This window comes from Cucumis sativus, chromosome 1, assembly GCF_000004075.3.
Source record: "Cucumis sativus cultivar 9930 chromosome 1, Cucumber_9930_V3, whole genome shotgun sequence".
Lineage (NCBI taxonomy): Eukaryota > Viridiplantae > Streptophyta > Magnoliopsida > Cucurbitales > Cucurbitaceae > Cucumis > Cucumis sativus.
This window is the reverse complement of record NC_026655.2, coordinates 15,226,938-15,245,700: the sequence shown is the minus strand read 5'-3', so window position 1 is coordinate 15,245,700 and position 18,763 is coordinate 15,226,938. Positions and strand designations below refer to the sequence as shown.

At 29.8% G+C, this 18,763-nt stretch overlaps 2 non-coding genes across 2 annotated transcripts; both read left to right on the top strand.

The window, feature by feature from the left end:
- The first annotated feature begins 873 nt into the window (after window positions 1-873).
- On the top strand, window positions 874-946 carry TRNAF-GAA. The gene has a single exon. It is a non-coding gene; the product is annotated as a tRNA-Phe (tRNA).
- Window positions 947-8,805: 7,859 nt separating this feature from the next.
- On the top strand, window positions 8,806-8,878 carry TRNAF-GAA. Its single transcript has one exon. It is a non-coding gene; the product is annotated as a tRNA-Phe (tRNA).
- The last annotated feature ends 9,885 nt before the right edge of the window (window positions 8,879-18,763 follow it).

The window sequence follows — 18,763 nt, the reverse complement described above, 5'->3', positions numbered from 1 at the left end:
ATTGTTAATACATATGACCTAATTAGCTGTTAAAAATGAGTGATAGTTCCCTCTATCATTTTTTCTTTCATTACCATAAGAAGAAAACTAAGTCTTCATTTTCAAATTTTATGCGTTTTTTGGTTTTACTCTCATACCCTTAGGTAAAGAGAGAGAGTGAAATATATGGAAGAAAACAGAAAGAAACAAAAGAAAAGGAACCAACTACCAACAAAAATGCGAATGGGCAAATGATATTTAATGGACTCCAATTTTATTTCTATGTATATAGTGGAGATACCATATTTCTAAAACTTCTTTCCTTTTAATTGTTTTCTGTTTTTTTTTAAAAAAAAAATTAAATAAAGTGTTTGATAATCAACTTTTTTTTTTTTCTTTTCATGGGAGAAACCTGTTTTTAAAATTAAGTACCAAAATTTAAAATAAATAAAAAACTTTCAAAAAATATATTATATTTATTTTAGAAAAAAAATACAAAATCGGCTACCAAATATATATGACTTTTGTTTTTAATAAGCAAAAATTTAAAAACAGAAAAAAGAAAGTTGAAATAGTTACCAAACAAAACTTTCATTTTCTCGTTTTTCAAAACATTGGTAAAACGTAGATAACAATACAAATGAGTTTGAAGATTAAAATGATTATTATAGAGGCTTTATTTCAAATTACTTAGGTTTCTTTTGATAACTGTTTGTTTTTCCTTTCCGTGCTTCAAAATTAAATTGAGCTTATAAACAGTATTCCACGGACCGAAAAACTATGCAAAATTTTAAAAATTATAAAAAGAATATATAGTTTTAAGATTTAGCTAAAAATTCAACTAAAAACAACATCATAATACATTTAGAGTAAATGTGTCTCATTTTTCATGATGCGGGGATAGCTCAGTTGGGAGAGCGTCAGACTGAAGATCTGAAGGTCACGTGTTCGATCCACGTTCACCGCATACATTTTTTAGGTTATCTCCATTTTAATTAGTTGGAAGCTCTAGAAATTGCTATACCTAATGTGACCCAACTGTCCAATTCAAGCTCAGGATCCCGTTTTATCATAGAAAAACTTGCTCTATAATTAGAGGAATTCGAGTCATTTAAAGGTTGCTTTTACCCTTATTTTGTTAAGAAAGGACTAGAGAGGTATCCAAAAATTCCGAGAAATGTAAGGGAGACTTTGCATGTCCTAGGAAGCTAGTTGTCTATGACTGTGAGTTTGTTCTCATTGGTAAATGTTTCCAAGTGAAAAAGGGTTTTAAAATGTGTTTAAAATCTTGAATATATTCTTTGAAACCATAAACTACACATGATTTTCATTATGTTCTTTCATCTCTAAAATGTAAGCGATTTAGAATAAAGGGAAAAGAAGTATTTTATAAATAACCTTCTAGCTAAAGGAATACTGTGAAAGCATCCTCTTTGAGTCAGATGTTGTATTACGATTAAATGCGTAGAAGTTAATGTTGACGTCATGTCTTGAAATACTGATTATATAATGTTGTATAATGCACAATACTGATTACATGTGGATATTTGTACCACATGTAACATGATATACCTTATCCTTGTTGTGTGGCCTAGGATAAGATGTTTTATTCTTGTTGTGTAATACTACGAGAAAAGGGGGATCTCCCAACGCATAAAAGCGTCGGGAGATATACGAAAAAGCGTCGTAGAAAAAAATATTTCAAAGTATAAATGTGCGTCAGATCGAAGTCGGGCAAAATGAAGCACAAATAACACTCACATCATATTGTGCAAAATATTTCAAAGTATAAATGTGCATCGGATCGAAGTCGGACAAAATGAAGCACAAATAACACTCACATCATATTGTGCATCAAGAGATCCTCTATTTTAGAAAAAAAAATCTTCCATTATTAAATGGAAGGTATTATGTATCTAGCTTGAAATTTCAAGAGTAACAATGCAAATTTTCGATTTCCTCATCCAAATAAGAACATAGAATATGCCATTGATGCTTTATGATATATGTCATGGATCTAAAGCACAAATACGCCCAATTTGTACAAAATGGACTTCACAACCCACAGTTTGACCTCATCATCATTGATCTGAAGCACAAATCATTAACTCCAAAGTCAAAATACAAAACAATGGATGAAGGAAAGTAAATCTTACCATTCAAAGCATTCTTTCTCACCATGCAAAAGAATGGATCTAAACGGATCTACGAAAATTCTACGAATATCCAAAAAATTTCAATGGTTGTTCTTCACTCTCTCGACCTCAGCATAATCTTATGAAAAAAAAAACCCTAATTTTGCCAAACCCTTAAAATTTTGCATTCAAAGAAGAATTGTTGGAAATCTAGAACAAGAAGAATGAAACAAATTTGCTAACCTTTTAACATCAACGAGACTGAGTGAAGAAGAAAGTATAAGATGCCCTATTCAAATTGTGTGATCTTGTTAGGATGCCTCATACTTACTGTGTGATCTTGTATGAGATGCCCATTTGCTTGTTGTGTAATCTAACATGGGAAGTCGTGTTATGCGTAGAAAAATTTATGGTACTTACCATTGCGTTGAGATTTCTCTACATGGCTACAACTTAGCAAAAGAGTGTGTGGTAAATGCTTGAGTCGGGGAGAGGGTACACAGAAATGAAATAGATAGTATAAAATGAATCCACAAAATAACTAATTTACATTTTGCTGTATTACCTGTTCGACAAATGATTATGTGATGAGAAGGCAATTGATTTACGTAAAGCAATTGTTAAAAGATCACACTGACTAGATGTTTTCGTCTCACCCTTCCAATGTTTGTTTTACTCCACCCCCCCCCCCCCCTCCAATGATACGAAGGAGATCTGGCATAAAACTTGATGTCTTGATCGTCTATCATGCCTCCTGAATCACATTGTCTTGGTAGTGGCCATTGTTATTTCATGTAGCATGTAGAAGCTAGGCAAAAAAAAATCAAGTCATTATTTGAGTCTGTATTTCTTTTAACGATTTGTGCACTAGAAATCGAATGTACTCTCTTAACTTGTCTATCAATGAAGTTCTTTTTTTGTTTCATTAAAGTACGAATTTCGCGTTTAACTCTGTATTGTAAGAAGTTGTTCTGCTTACTAGGTGTTCAACATACTATCTCGCATGAGGTGCATATGCATGTTGAATTAGTATTGGATTATTTTTTAGTAGCGAAACTTACATGCATTCTAAGCACGAATGATTGTATTGCATGCATCGTTAGAGTTGTTCGGAACAAAATTAGTTTTTTTCAAAAAATTAATTATGTCACTGTAAGTAAAAATGTTAGTCGCCAACATGAGTTTATCAGTTCAATTAGTACCTTTATGTACTTAGTAAGCTAAGTTAGATGATGGGAAAAATAGCTCGCTTTTTTAGTAAGAGTTGAATAATTTTTATTTGTTAATTCGTTAGCATTTTCTTAAAAGACGTTTGGTTACTACGACTTTTATGAAAATAACAACTTTTTCTTTGAACTTTAGTAGGTAGTGATTTTAGTCCATGTATTTTAAATTTTGTAACAATTTATTTTTCGAACTTTAGTATAAGTAACAATTAGTTAGTCCCTATACTTTGAAATTTTGTAATATATATTTTTTTAACAACAAGATGAGGATTGGGATCAAGAGGAGCATCCAATAGTCTCGACAATGTTGAAACAGTTGAGCACCTACCAAACCCAAACCCACATAAAGAAAAATCATTGCCACAAAAAGGAATTCATACTAATAAGTAGAGACTAGAGGAAAGTCTTCCAAGGATATAAAACAATGATCTTGAGATAAACTAGCTATTATAAATAAAGGGAAATAAGTCGGTAATGAACTAGCAAAACATAAAAGTCATAGTGCAAAGTCAAACTACTCCTAATAAGCTTATGGAAAGAAATATATACAAGTAGACCAATCAAACCAAAGACTTAAAAAACTAGCATCCTCATATATAAAATTTAAATGTAAGTTTCTATTATGTAACTGTTCACACGAGATTTTGAAGAAATGTAATTCGTTGAATTCGACTTTGATATATTAATGAATATTGTGAAGACAATCTCTAATATTTACTCATTTGATGTTTTTCCTCGAATACAAGTTAAAAACTTAAAACTTCTTGGTCTTCGATCTACAAAATATTTTAGTTGTAAGTCGATTTGAACTTCGATCTTCTGAAATCCAAGGAAAGCTTAATCTTCTAAGTCTTCAATCTTTCAGAAGTTGTTGATCTCGAGGTTGATACAAACTTGAACGTCTTGAGAGCTTGTAGAAGTTTGAATCTCCAATTCTTCAGAGCTTCAATTCTTCTTTCAACCACAGACCTCCTTAACGAGTGACAAAGGTCTCTATTTATAGAGAAATTTTGTGGGCTTTAGGTGGGCTTGGGCTCATTTGCTTGTTGGACTTGAGCTTGGGTCCATTTTCTTGACGGGCTCGGGCCCACTTGTTTGGCTTGATTTTTCATCACGGGCTTGCATTGGGTTGGATATGAGAAAACTTGCCTACCCAAAATTCAATCAAATTTTAATCATCATAATTTGTTGTGATGACATGGAAAAATTTAATTGGCCGAATATTCTTTTCAGCTGTAACTTCGCCTTTATAATTATTAAAAAGATTATTCTCGACCAATTTATGAAAAAAAATCATGTATTAGAAAGTTCATTATATTTTAATAATATTAAATTTTAAAACTAAATTGTTGCAAATATAAAAATATATGCATACTCATGTTATTTTCATATAAGTTATAAAGTCAAATTGTTGTTTTCATGGAGTGTTAAATTGTAGCAACATGAAAGTTCAAAGAAAGGGTTTTTTTTAACATTTTTTTCTCCATTGGCACTCAAAATGAGACTTGAGAATTAAAAAATGAAATTTACATAATTAACGAGACTCAAAACATAACGAGACTCAAAACATAACATAAGTAATAAACATTTTAATTTGTTTAAAATAATAAAATATTTAGAATTGTTTTCAAATATAGCAAAACTTTTTAAAATATTTATAAATATAACAAAATTGTAGTTTTCATCACTAATAGATCCAAAATAAACATTTATCACTCTAATGATAAACACTAATAAATTCAACATCTATTATACACAGAAAAAGTAAGATGTTATATTTGTGAATACAAGAGAATTCATCTTCATCTTTCATGTGTCGCAACCGAGAGAATCATCATTTTATCTTCTATGTGTTGCAGTCGATAGGCTTCTCCATGTTCAAGTTTGGCGTGATATCCATCATAAAATTCAAGTCAAACTAATGATAAAGTTGGGTGTACTTTTATCTTCAATCTAGGTCGATGTGCTCTATCTTCAAGCTTTACGCTTCAAAAAAGGAAATAAGTTATTGTTTAAGAAAGAAAAAGGTAAACTAAAAGAAATGAAAAATGAAAAAGAAACAAAAAAGAAAGGAGAAAAGAAACATAAAATGAAGGAAGAAGAGGAAAGAAGGAAGAAGGAAGAGGAAGAAGAAGAAAGAAGGGGAAGAAAAAAAAAAAGAAAAGAAACGAAAAGAAACGAAAAGAAAAAGAGAAGAATGAAGATGTCTGATCGCTCCTTCTAAGGAGGTGAATCTGACGACAAAAGTCTGATCGTCTCTTAGAAGAAATTGGATCGCTGACGGCAAAGCAAATTCGAGAAGCTCGATCGCTCCTACTAGGGAGGTGGATTTGAACGCAAAAGCCCGATCGTTCCCTAAAAGAAGTTGGATCACTGATGGCGAAGTAGATCGAGATGCCGGATCGCTTCTATTAGGGAGGTGAATCTAACAGCAAAAGTTTGATCTCGTCCCTTAAAAGAAGTTAGATCGATGACGGTGAAGTAGAACCGAAATGCCCGATCGTTCCTACTAGGGAGGTGGATTTGATGGCCAAAGCCCGATCGTCCCCTGAAATAAGTTGGATCACTAACTACGAAGCAAAATCGAGAAGTCTGATCTTTCCTACTAGGGAGGTGGATCTGATGGAAGAAGCTCAATCATCCTTTAGAAGAAGTTGGATCGTGGACGACAAAGTAGAATCGAGATGCCCGATCGTTCCTACTAAGGAAGTAGATCTGACGGCCAAAGCCTGATTGTCCCCTACTAGGAGTTGGATCGCTGACGACGAAGAAGAATTGAAATGCCCAATTGTTTCTACTAGGGAGGTGGATCTGACAACAAAAGCCCGATTGTCTCCTAGTAGAAGTTGGATCGCTGATAGCAAAGAATAATCGGGATGCCCGATCGTTCTTACTAAGGAGGTAGATTTGACGGCAAATGTCCAATTGTCCTCTAGTAGAAGTTGGATTGCTGATAATAGAGTCATACTTCAAACGTTTGCATACAAAAAGAAAGGGAAGAAGAAGTTCTTACTTTTAGCTCATGTAAAAAAAAAAGGGAAGGAAAAAAAAAAGAAGAAAAAAAGAGAGAGAGAAAGGGAGAAGATAAATTTTGTTGCTCGATAAAGAGTAAATGATTAAGGTGTGAGTCTATTTATAAGGTCAACAAATCCAATTCCTAAAAGAATTAGGAATGATATTTAATCATTTTTTTTATAACGAATCTAATTATAAAAGGATTAGGAATGATATTTAATCTTTTTTAATAATAAAGAAAAGATGATCCAATTATCTTATCTTATTTTAACTATTTTCAATATTTAAAATAGAAAAGATAATCCAATTACTTTATCTTATTTTATTTTTAGGACAAATTTTGAATTTAATTTGTGAGATAATTAAAATATTTAAATATCTCAACATTTAAAAAAAAAATTATTACTAATTTTAAAATTAAAATTTGGGTTCAAAATCCAAAAATTAGCTTGGATATATAGTTTCTTTTTAATCTCAAGTATATATTGGAGCCATAAATCCAAATTTATCTCAAGATTTAGGGTCTCATTTTTATCTCAAATTAAAATTGGTCATTCCAAATTATTGTGCATCCTCGAGACAAATTAAGGTATGGTAGAAACTTCATCCTTATTTCAAATTAAAATTTTGGTTATGTTCAAAATTTTACTTTTAAAAAATTTAAATTAAAATTTTTATCCCCAAATCAAATTAAATTGTAAAACTTTGAAATTTTCTCAAATTAATTAACGTTTTGTCATACTACATCCCTTATTTCAAATTGAAATCAAAGTCATGTACTAAATTCATAGTTTGGTTAATTTGATATGTTAAATTGAGCAAAAAAAAAAAAAAAAAAATGCTCGTATTTTGACTTCAAATTTTTTTTTTTTCAATATTCATTCACCCATATACGTGCATAAATCTCGAAAGGGGCATTTATTTTATAGAAAATTTTGAGATCAATCACAAATTGCCACGTTATTTACTAAATTAATAATGAAAAGTGCAAATAATTGAATATGAGACTAATTAAAAAATTGATATGTGTCCCAAATTAAAATTGAAAACATAAATTAGCCAATTCTGATAATGTCATGTGTTTTCATCATAACGGTTGGATCAAGTTAATTATTTTCGTTCAATTAAATATTTTTTACTTAGGTTAAGTTCAATTAAGCCAAAAAATAAGCTTAATTGAGTCCAAATGTAAATATGACTCAAATCCTTGGTATGATCTATAGAGTAACTAGGCTCAAGCTCATAAAACCTACTAGATAACTCTATAAATAGAGGAGCTCTCTTCATTTGTAAGTGTTGGAAATTTTTTACTTCAAAAAGTCTAGAGATAATTATTCCAAGAACTGGAAGACTCCCTAACTCCTAAAGTCGACCACCCTCGAAGATTGGAGATCCTTTGAAGATACAAGATTTCTTCCAAGACTCCAACTTCAAGAACATCATGTGCTATGTTTCCTCTAATCAAACGTAAGCATCCAACAGAGAAAGAATTAGAGGATTAAATTCTAGAGATCAAACCACATCGCATCAAATCAACTTAAGTTCAAATCCACGAATCAAGTTTCTTCGAAAATCTTGTGCAAACAGACATTATATCATTTTTCTACTCTCTTTCTCTAAAATCTTGTCTTTGTTCGACTCTTTTAAATTATACTTAAAAGAAAATTAATGTCCTATATTTATTAAATAGTTACATAATTAACAAATTAAGTCAAGAAAAGGATAAGGTAAAGATAACCAATAACAACGTATACAAGTTTTCTCGATTATAGACGAGATAATGTAAACCTAAGAGTTAAGTAATTATTAAAAGAAATTGTATAGTTTAAAACTAAAGTGATTTTGATTTCTTGAGTTTTAATCTTTCATGAGATGGATATGCATTTTCGATAACACAAAGGGATTATATATTATATATTTTATAGTTCCCTCTAATTGTATTTTTTTTTGTTTTTCATTACCATAAGAAGAAAACTACATCTTCATTTTCAATTTTTATGTTTTTGGTTTTACTCTCATACTCTTGAGGTAAACAGAAAATATGACATTTAATGGGACTGCAATTTTATTTCAATGTAGAGTGGATACCATATTTCTAAAACTCTCCAATTTTTTTGGTTTTTGATAACATTCCTAAAATGTAGATAACAATAGAAATGAATTTGGAGATGAAAATTATTATTGTAGAGGCTTTATTTCAAAATACATAAGTTTTTTTAATAACTATTTGTTTTTCGTTTTATTACTTAAAATTTAAATTGAGTTTATAAACACTTATCCCACCTCTAAAATATTTCTTGCTTCAATGTTTATCAAAATTTAAAAATAATAAAATAAAATAGTTTTAATTTTTTTCTACAAATTTAACTTTTGTACTTAAAAAAGATAAAAAAAAAAAAAAAAAAACATTGTAAAAACTTCAGAGCAAATATTTCCTTATTTTTCATTAAGCGGGGATAGCTCAGTTGGGAGAGCGTCAGACTGAAGATCTGAAGGTCACGTGTTCGATCCACGTTCATCGCATAGTTTTTAAATATATATAATTTTCAAATTTTTCGGCTACACAAGGAATCAAATGTACTCTCGTGAATTGTCTATGAATGAAGTTCTCTTTTTGTTTCATTAAAGTATGAATTATGTGTTTAACTCTGTGTTGTAAGAATGATTGTTTGGATGCATCGTTAGGTTGTGCATAACCAAATTAGTTTTGTTTTTTAAATTAATGTCAGTATAAGTAAAAATGTTAGTAGCCAACATGAGTGCAACTCATCTGACACCTTTATGTACTAAGTAAGCTAAGTTAGATGGTGGAAAAAATAGCTTCCTTTTTTAGTAAGAGTTGCATAATTTTTGTTTTCTAATTTGTTAGCAATTTTTCAAAAGACGTTTGGTTGCTACGACTCTTATGAAAATAACAACTTTGTCTTTGAACTTTAGTCGGTAGTGATTTTAGTCTATGTATTTTAAATTTTGTAACAATTTATGTTTCAAAATTTAGTAAGTAACAATTAGTTCCTACACTTTGAAATTTTTAATATATATATATTAACAACAAGATAAGGATTGGGATCAAGAAAAACATCCAATCATCGCGACTAGGTTGAAACAATTGAGCACCTGCCATACCCAAACCCACATAAAGGAAATTCATTGCCACAAAAAGGAATTCGTACTAAGAAGGAGAGGCTAGAGGAAAGTCTTCCAAGGATAAGCAACGATCTTGAGATAAACTAGCTATTACAAATAAAAGAAAATAGGTCTCCAACGAGTAGCAAAACATAAAAGTCATCATGCAAAGTCAAACTACTCTTAAGCAAATGGAAAGAAATATTACAAGTAGACCAATCAAACCAAAGAGTACTTAAAAAACTAGCATCCTCGTATATAAAATTTAAATGTAAGTTTTTTATCATGTAACGAATTCATCTTTACCGTTTATTAAAAAGATTATTCTCGATCAATTTATAAAAAAAATCATGTATTAGAAAGTTTATTATACTTTAATAATATTAAATTTTAAAACAAAATTGTTACCGATATAAATATATATCATATTCATGGTTATTTTCATAAAATTGTTGCTATTTGGCACTCCATGAAAGTTGAAGGAAAAGTTCTGTTTGAACTTTTTTTTTTCTTTTTCATTGGCACTCAAAATGAAAGTTGAAAAGTAAAAATGAAAATTTACATAATTAACTAGACTCACGATATAACATAATAAACATTTTAATTTGTTTAAAATTATAAAATATTTAGAGTTGTTTTCAAATATAACAAGACTCTTTAAAATATTTATAAATATAATAAAGTTGTACTTTCCATCACGGAAAGATTCAAAATAAACATAAATTCAACATCTATTATGGACAAAAAAGTAAAATGTTGTTATATTTGTAAATACCTGGTCAGTTCAAATTTTTTTAAAAAATTGAGTTGTGTTAATAGAATGTTGTTTTGGTTTTAATTTGGAGTACAAATTTCTTTTAATTTTTTTATTAATTATATCCTATTATTATATATAAACAAATCTCCAAGTGGTAATGATTTTAATTCATACAAAATCTTTATTCTTTTCAAAAGATTTTAGAAGATTCCGTTCTTTTCGAAGTTCTGAAAGATTTTGTTTTCCTTGAAAGTTAGGATTTCAGAAGATTTTAATCCATATACGTGGAAGTTAAGAGTCCCAGTTGATACTTTTTAACATATCATTTTGCATTGACGTGTTTGTTGTGTGTTGTTGAACACCTTGTTATTAACATTGTCATTCACACGTTGAAGGTTATTTTGAGTAGCTTCTCTCAAAGTAGGGGTGAGGTTAAAATATGGATTGGGTTTGAGTTCAAAAAATTGATTTTTTTGGATTGGATTGGGTCTCAGGTCTCGGATTGAAAAATTCGGTTCAACCCAACCCAACCCAAATTAATATAATATATATATTATTTAATAAAAAAACAAATTAGGTATATAAACTTTGAATTTATTATTGTATAAAATTTTGAATTATGTATGTTTGAAATTTAAACGTAACAATTTAGAAACTATAAACGAACAAAAACAAAAACAATACAATCCTAAACCCAATCCAACTCAACTCATATTTTACTGGTTGAGTTGGGTTAGAAACTAAATTCGAATTATTCGGGTTGCCAACTCAAATAACTCGAAAATATGGATTGGGTTGAGAATGTCTCCCAACCCAATCCAATTTCACCCGTACTCTCAAGGGGAGCTTGGACATTGAGATGTAAAGGTGAAGCGTGAATATCAAATGGGAGCTTAGATCAAATCCCTTGTTCACACATAAGTGATTTAGGGAGAGCCTTAAACATTTATCTTGTGAAAGTAGTGTAATACACGATATTTAATTCTTCATAAGTTATGTACTAGTTATAAACCTCTAGAATCTGAGTATTTTTCAATTTAAGTTAAGACTCCCTCAAATGTAGGTATGATTGCACCAAATTGGATTACCAACTTGATTGTGTTATGTTTTATTCCTGCTGTTTATGTTATTTAATTTGAAAATAGCGCGCTTTGGTGCAAACATAACTCTCTGAGTTAATACTGTGTTTTTCAAATGTACTTTGGTACATAAACGTCATCTCAATAAAATTTAAATTTTCTTTTATCAGAGAACAAACAAGCTATTAATAGTTAAATTATAAATAGAGAACTTCAAAATTAAAGTAAGGGAGTTCTATTACAATTAAAATCCATTTACTAATATATCTATATTGATGACTGTTTATACATAGCAACACAGCTTGTTAAAAGTAAAATATAAGATCTGAAGTTCAAAGTATAGAAAAGTGGAAAAAGCAAGAAACCAACAGATGCACCACAAATATATAAGGAAAATTGAAAAAATGTCAACCTATAGAATGTATCAAAAGAAGAAGGAGAAAAAGAGATATATTTAACATATATACTTCTGTGGTTGCAAAAAGAAAAACATGTTGTTACCAAATAAAAGAGATGAAAGATATCAAAATGAAACCAAGAAAACCAAATATTAAGAGAGAGAGATATAATTGGTAAACCCAAATGTAAAATTAGTCATGGGTCCAAGTAATTAATTCCCATTAATTTCATTTCAGTAACTTAACAAACAATATTCAATATATATCTCCAAAATTTTCATTCCCATGCAAAAGAGTGAAACAAGATAATGCAACTTTTACCACATAATTAAAAGCAAATGGGGAAAGTATATGTAATCAATTTATATTCTATTACCATATACGATTCTATTAAAACTAGTAAAAGTTGTTCTGCACCATTATCACCTTCATTTTTTAAAAATAATGCTTATTTTTGCTTACAATCCCACCTAGCTACAATTTTTGTACTAAAAAAATTTAATAAGTTTTCTTCTACAGAAAAAAAACATCATATTATTAATCTTATAGTTGGTCATGTATCATGTATTGTCCTCAATGTCAAAGTAGTTGAGAAGACTTGGTGTCCGATCAAGTATCTTTTCTAAGAACGTTTGACTCTTTTCCCTTTAGGACTATTGTGATCCAAAAAAACAAAAAGAAAAAAAAATCTAATAATTTTTTTTTTGTCTTTTTTAACTTTAAACTTGCTAATTCTATGTTTGAAGAACAAAGTTAAAAAATGAAGGTACTTAAGGAGGATAGCCTCTGAACTATTACTATAGCTAGGTTACAACACTCAATATCATTAATTAGCTACACTTATACCTTAAGCATAATTAGTCTTGCAACAACAATCCAAGAATTGTATTTTTCAATGACCAAATTAAACAAAGATATATGACAAAATTATTACCTAGTTAGTCTATATCCTCTCCTATATAAGAACCTCCACATTTCATAATTATTCTCACACATCCTAAACAAAGCATTCTCTCAATCTCTAAATTTCCTCATTTTTCTACAAACAATGGAGAACAAGGGTATGAGCACCTCCATAACGAAGATATCACTTACATTATTCCTAGTAAGCATGGCCATTTTGGCACCATCAGCCACGGCTCGGATGGAGGCAGCAGCACCTAGTCCATTAGCACTAGAAGATCTATCTTTCTCTAACTGCACACCATTTATTTTAGAGGCAACAATGTGTGTAGTAGGCGTGATAAAATTCCCGGTTGCTCCTCATCCTTCGTGTTGCAAAGCTATTTCTGATCTCGACGATTGTTCTCCGGAAACTTACCAACATATTCCTGGCATGGACATTATTAAAAAAATTTGTAGTCTGTGAAGCACTTTCTGTCTTGACAATCAAAAGGTTCTTCAAGCAAATTGAACCATTTTGAATAAGAAAGTTATGTTTATGTGATTGTGAGTTTTCTTTTTTCCTACAGTGCCATCTACAAAACTTAATAAAACATACATCTTTAACAAGATTTAGAGTGTACTTGAAAATCTCTGCATAATCAAATAACTCCCAACTAGGTTAGTAAATTAGCTATAGACAAGCAACATAGATTCTTATCATCTCAAAAATCTTCATAAAACATACATCTTCAACAACAGATCTACAAATACTATATCAAAACCACACAAAATACAACAACAGTAAACAAAGTCTTCAGATCTAAAATTTTACCAAGTCTTTCAAAAGTCAACACTTCCATAAAGCAAGCGAAACACATAAAGAATCACAAATGAAGATCAAAACCGAATAAACCTGATTATCTTTCTCTCATGTGGACACGTGTGTAAGTTTCCACAAGAATATTTCCCTTCCACACAAACAAAAGTAAATCGTGTTTTACTCAAATCATCAGTTACATAGTTATGAGCGTATAGAAAGGATAAACCAACTTCGTCTTGAGGTAAGATAAATGTGTGAATAACATACCTGGCCTAGGAGGATATCATACATGATGAAAAAAGAAGTTAACAAAGGCAATTTTAGAGAAAGGAGGAAAACATACATGATGACAAGAAAATTTAGGTTTAAGATAGTTATGAGGGTATAGAAAAGATAAACCATCGCCGTCTTGTGGTATAATTAGTTTTATGTTGCACCACATGAAAAAAGAAGTTAACAAACGCAATATTAGAGAGATATATCTAATATAAGTAAGCATAAATAGCAACATAATTTATATAATTCAACAACCCTTGATAAAGAAGGAAAACATCAAACCTATGTCTATACAAATGAAAACCAATATATATATACTTAGAACCGAAGAAATATAAAAACAATTAGAGAGATCTCACACTTACTTGAAAAAATTTCGTCAACTCACATTTTCATGTTAACATGGTTCTCAATCTAGCTCAAAGTGTTTGTATGAGTTTGATATCAAACCAAGGCAACAAATATAACCGTTCTAGATGCAAGAACTTTAAGTACAACACATAATATTTTTTAAAAAGAGCTAAAGGTAATTCACATCATAAAGTAACCTTGTTTCTTTGTTTCTCAACCTAGCTCAAAGTGTTTGTATAAGTTTGATATCAAACCAAGGCAACAAATATAAATGTTCTAAATGCAAGAACTTTAAATACAACACATAATATTTTAAAAAATAGCTAGTAGATTAGTTTCAGTTGGGAACAAAAGGTGGATTTTAGTTTAGACTTACGTGAGAATTAGTGTTGAAAAAGATTGTTGTACTACCTTATTAGTAGATGAGTAACACCTTGGAAATGCATCAAAAATCTACAAAATTATTTAACATTAGTAGTTAAGATGCAGAAAATATTATGAAATGTTGGGAAATATTGTGACTTTTAAAAGAACTAGACATTTTTAAACAAAAGAGAGAGCTCATATATATTTTCTTTATAATTTAGCCATAAGGTATAGAATGAAAAGTATTTTATAACTAGCTGAGATGAGACACCAAATTCATTTTGCTTTGGTTCATATTAATCACATCATAGCTACCATTTACAACATTTCTATCTTCACCAAACTCAATTCTCCCTCTTAAACCATTGAAACACTTTACCCAATTGAATTCTAAGTAAATCTCACTCTCTATCGAACACTTTAACTTTGCTAAATTGAATTCCACTTTCATTATAACCAAACACTTTACAAGCAACAATAAAGACTACAACAAGGAAAGAAAGCGAAGAAAAAAGGAAAAAAAAACTTGAACAAACCTAGCCGACGGAAAAGAGGGCTTTTCCGTGGTCATAGGTCGTCGGTCGAATTAGTCGTGGGTTGTCGTTGATGTGTGGTCGACCGGTGGAGGGGGAAAAGATTGGGATTGGGGTTTTTGGAAAGGGTTTTCGTGAAGATGGTAAAGAGAAGGGATAAATAAAAAGGAAGATATAGTTAATAAACATTTAAGTTGAAGGAAATTGGAAAATTTGAAAAACATTTAAGTTTGTTGCTAAAATTATTTAATTTTTAGTGACATTATTGTTGTGTGTTACTAATTCTTTTAGTGACGTGGATTAAAAATGTGCCGTTAATAATAATCTTTTGTGACAAATTTTTTTGCGTCACTGTATACGAATTTTTACCGCCAAAAATTACTTGCACCACTAAAACTTTGTCACTGAAAAATAAATTTCTTGTAGTGAAACACCGACATTGTTTTTTTAAATAAGTTACTATGGACCGTTTGGTGCACCTAAACATCTTCACTAGGTGGACACCTCCAACTCTTGTCAATTATTAAGTAGTTTATAATGATTACCATCATAATTGTCATGTGATTACCTTAAATTTTTTGTCAAGTGGTAAATATTTTTTTACTACATTATGATCATTATCATTTATGTAGCTTACAATTTTTTTTCGCCAATTACTAATAGTTTCTAATTACCATCCATTCTTGTAATCTACATAACACATTGTCGATCATCCCATTGCCACTATGAAAAATGACCATAGTAACCTTAATCACAGCAATAAAATACTGAGATAGCTATTTGACTACTGTTTGATTGTCTTTTGGATACTTTCTAATTGACATTTTATTACTCTTTTTTATCATTGTAATTTTTTATATTGTTTGATTACCTTCTAATTGTCACTTCCATAGTTTTTTTTTACACATTTGATTGCTTTTTTGTTCGTAATAATTTTTTTGTCGTAGTAATAAAATATTAATTAGATACCAATCACACAGTAAACATAAATTACTAAATATCTAATAAAATCTCACATAAAAAATATTATTCTTTTACTTTGGTAGTATATTTACATTCTAAATTTTATGTTTTTATTTTACTGATTTTTGTAACAACTAGCTAACTTAAAAGTATTGAAATTAATGAAAGTATGTTTTACAATTTAATCACAAATATTATAGATATCGTAAACTTTGCTATTCCAATTAAAAGTAAAAGCAAAAAAAAAAAAGAAAAATGGGAAGAAGAGAATTTTTAATAATGGATTCAACAAAGAAAGATTGTTCCAAACATAAATCACTCCCCATTCTAAACTTATAAATAGAAAACAAAACAACGATCCATCACTAACTAACAACATTATTCTTAGTCATCAAATCGCCAATAAACCCTAAGAGAAACTTTTACTACTCTAAGCACATCAAACATCTCACAATGCACAAATGTTCTTAACCACATCCATGTCCGCAGAAGGAATCGTTTGGAAAACTACAGGAGCACAGTCATTGAGCTTAAAAATGGCTTTGCAACAAAAAGGATGAGGAGCAATTGGAAACTTGAATACATCGACCAAACACAGTGTCGCATCCAAAATAAACGGAGTACAACTGAAGAAGGAGAGATCTTGCGAGATTGATGGATCAAGTGTTGTAGACGACACCACCGTGCGGCCGGCCGTCGCGGATGCTGCTAAAATGGCTATGGAGACAATGAATACTAAGGCTAACTTCATTGGGGATGCTTTCAGTGACTTCACTGCCATTGTTTAGTTTAGATGAGTTGTTGTTGAGGTCAAGAGAAGGGGAAAAGGCTCTACTTTGTTTGGGTGAGTAAGTTTGTGATTAGTGAAGGTTCTTATATTGAGGTAGATATGGACTTCCTATTTATGGCAATAGACAAAATTATGGGAATTGTTTTTTCTCTTCGTATGTTAATAATTATATATATAATTTTAATTCTAATGTGTAATGATTATTGTATGCAATAAAAGGAAAGTAACATTTATTTTTTTATTTAGTACAAGAAATGTAACTGTTAAATTCTATTTATGGATTATTGTATGCAATAATATGATGTTTTATATAACTCGAAAATATATTATGGGACTCGTTGCTTTATTTTAGGGCCAAGCAATATTCCTTTGCTATCTAATTTTAAGCTAAGGTTGGTTTAGGTTTAAAAACTTACTCTCATAATTACCTTTGATTTTGATGACTTTTAATTTCTACTATGCTCCTCGGTATTCAATGTATTGCACTGATTTTGCTCCTTGATTTTGGAGTTTTGATTTCATTATATCTATTTACATTTTTCTATTTATTATATTTCAATAAATATTAGGGATCGATTTTAGCCTATTCAAGATAAGAAGAGATTCACAGTTGGTGATGGTTTGAGAAAATCCAAGCTAACAACATTAATTCTTTAAAAAAAATCGAAAGCGTAAACGGACCTAAATTTTTGATCCATCAACAAGGAGTAGTCTGTTTATACATTTTCATAGTTGAGATCGATTTGAAGATGTACTAAATTGACCAAGTTGGTTGAGAGTAATTTTGTAGAAAAATCGACTCTAAATGACTGATTCTCACGACTTGTTTTCACTGATTTTCACCTACTATTATAATTATTTAAAAAATTTACATCCTAATATATTACGTTAATGTTGAACACTAGAGGGAAAAAAAGTGTAAAATATGGAGGAACCAAACCAAAATTACACTCAAACGTGATGGTAAAAATTTGATAATATTTTAATTTATTTTGTTATTTTTAAAGATGCCTTTATGTATTTATTTAGTTAATATTATATTATCAATAATTAGTTCATTAAAATAAAGACAATTTTTTAATATTGTAATTTATTGATATTCTAATTTCAAATATTAAGTATCCAAGAAAATAACATATAATTATATAAACACATGGTTACGTTTTTCCTCTAATGAACCTAATAAGTCTGAATCCAAAATACATATAATTTTCTAATATGAAGTTAGAATGTTAGATGCACCGCCATTTTGCCACGAACCCTTTGTTGTAATTGACATAAAAACACATGGTAGATCATAGTGCAATTACTACTCAAAGAATTTTAGTCAGATTTATATGTAAAACTAACTGAGGTGTTCATGTTGGGACAAATTAACCAAATATATTAATAAAAATAATAAGTAATAAGACTACAAAAACTTACAACAATACACTATGATCGCCTATACTTATTCCACGTTGAACCCAAATTTTAGTAACTCCAAAGTTCAAAGTTAATATAAAAAGAATTACAGTTTTCAATGGCTACCAAACGTTTCCAAACTTTTTATATGTGACCATCTATATATATCCAACCTCTACTCCCTAGTTTTCTCCCACAAACCAAATAGAGCTATTCCTTTTGAGTGTAAGAATCTCATTCAATCCTTCCATTGACTTTCGAGAGGGAGTTCGAAAAATAAATACAGTTCAATTCATCATGAATTAAATGGATAGAACTATTTAGTTAAGGTTCAAAATTACTAATTTATATGAACTAAATGGGTAGAAGTCTATTTCCGATTAAGATTTAATAAGAACCCTAAATAGTTTATAAGGAGACTTATGGTTATGGTATCCAATTTACCAAAACTCATTCTTATATACATCAAGAGAAAAATACCAATAAAAGCTCTTAGAATTTTGGTTGGGAAAAATAATAGTTAGACAATAACCCATCATCGAGAATTTCGTATGGAAACATTTTGACATGAATGATTTTTGGACTTAATCTATTATATAGATTTAGAGTATTTATAGTTCTAAAACAAAAAGGAAAATAAAATCACATAAAACAACTACA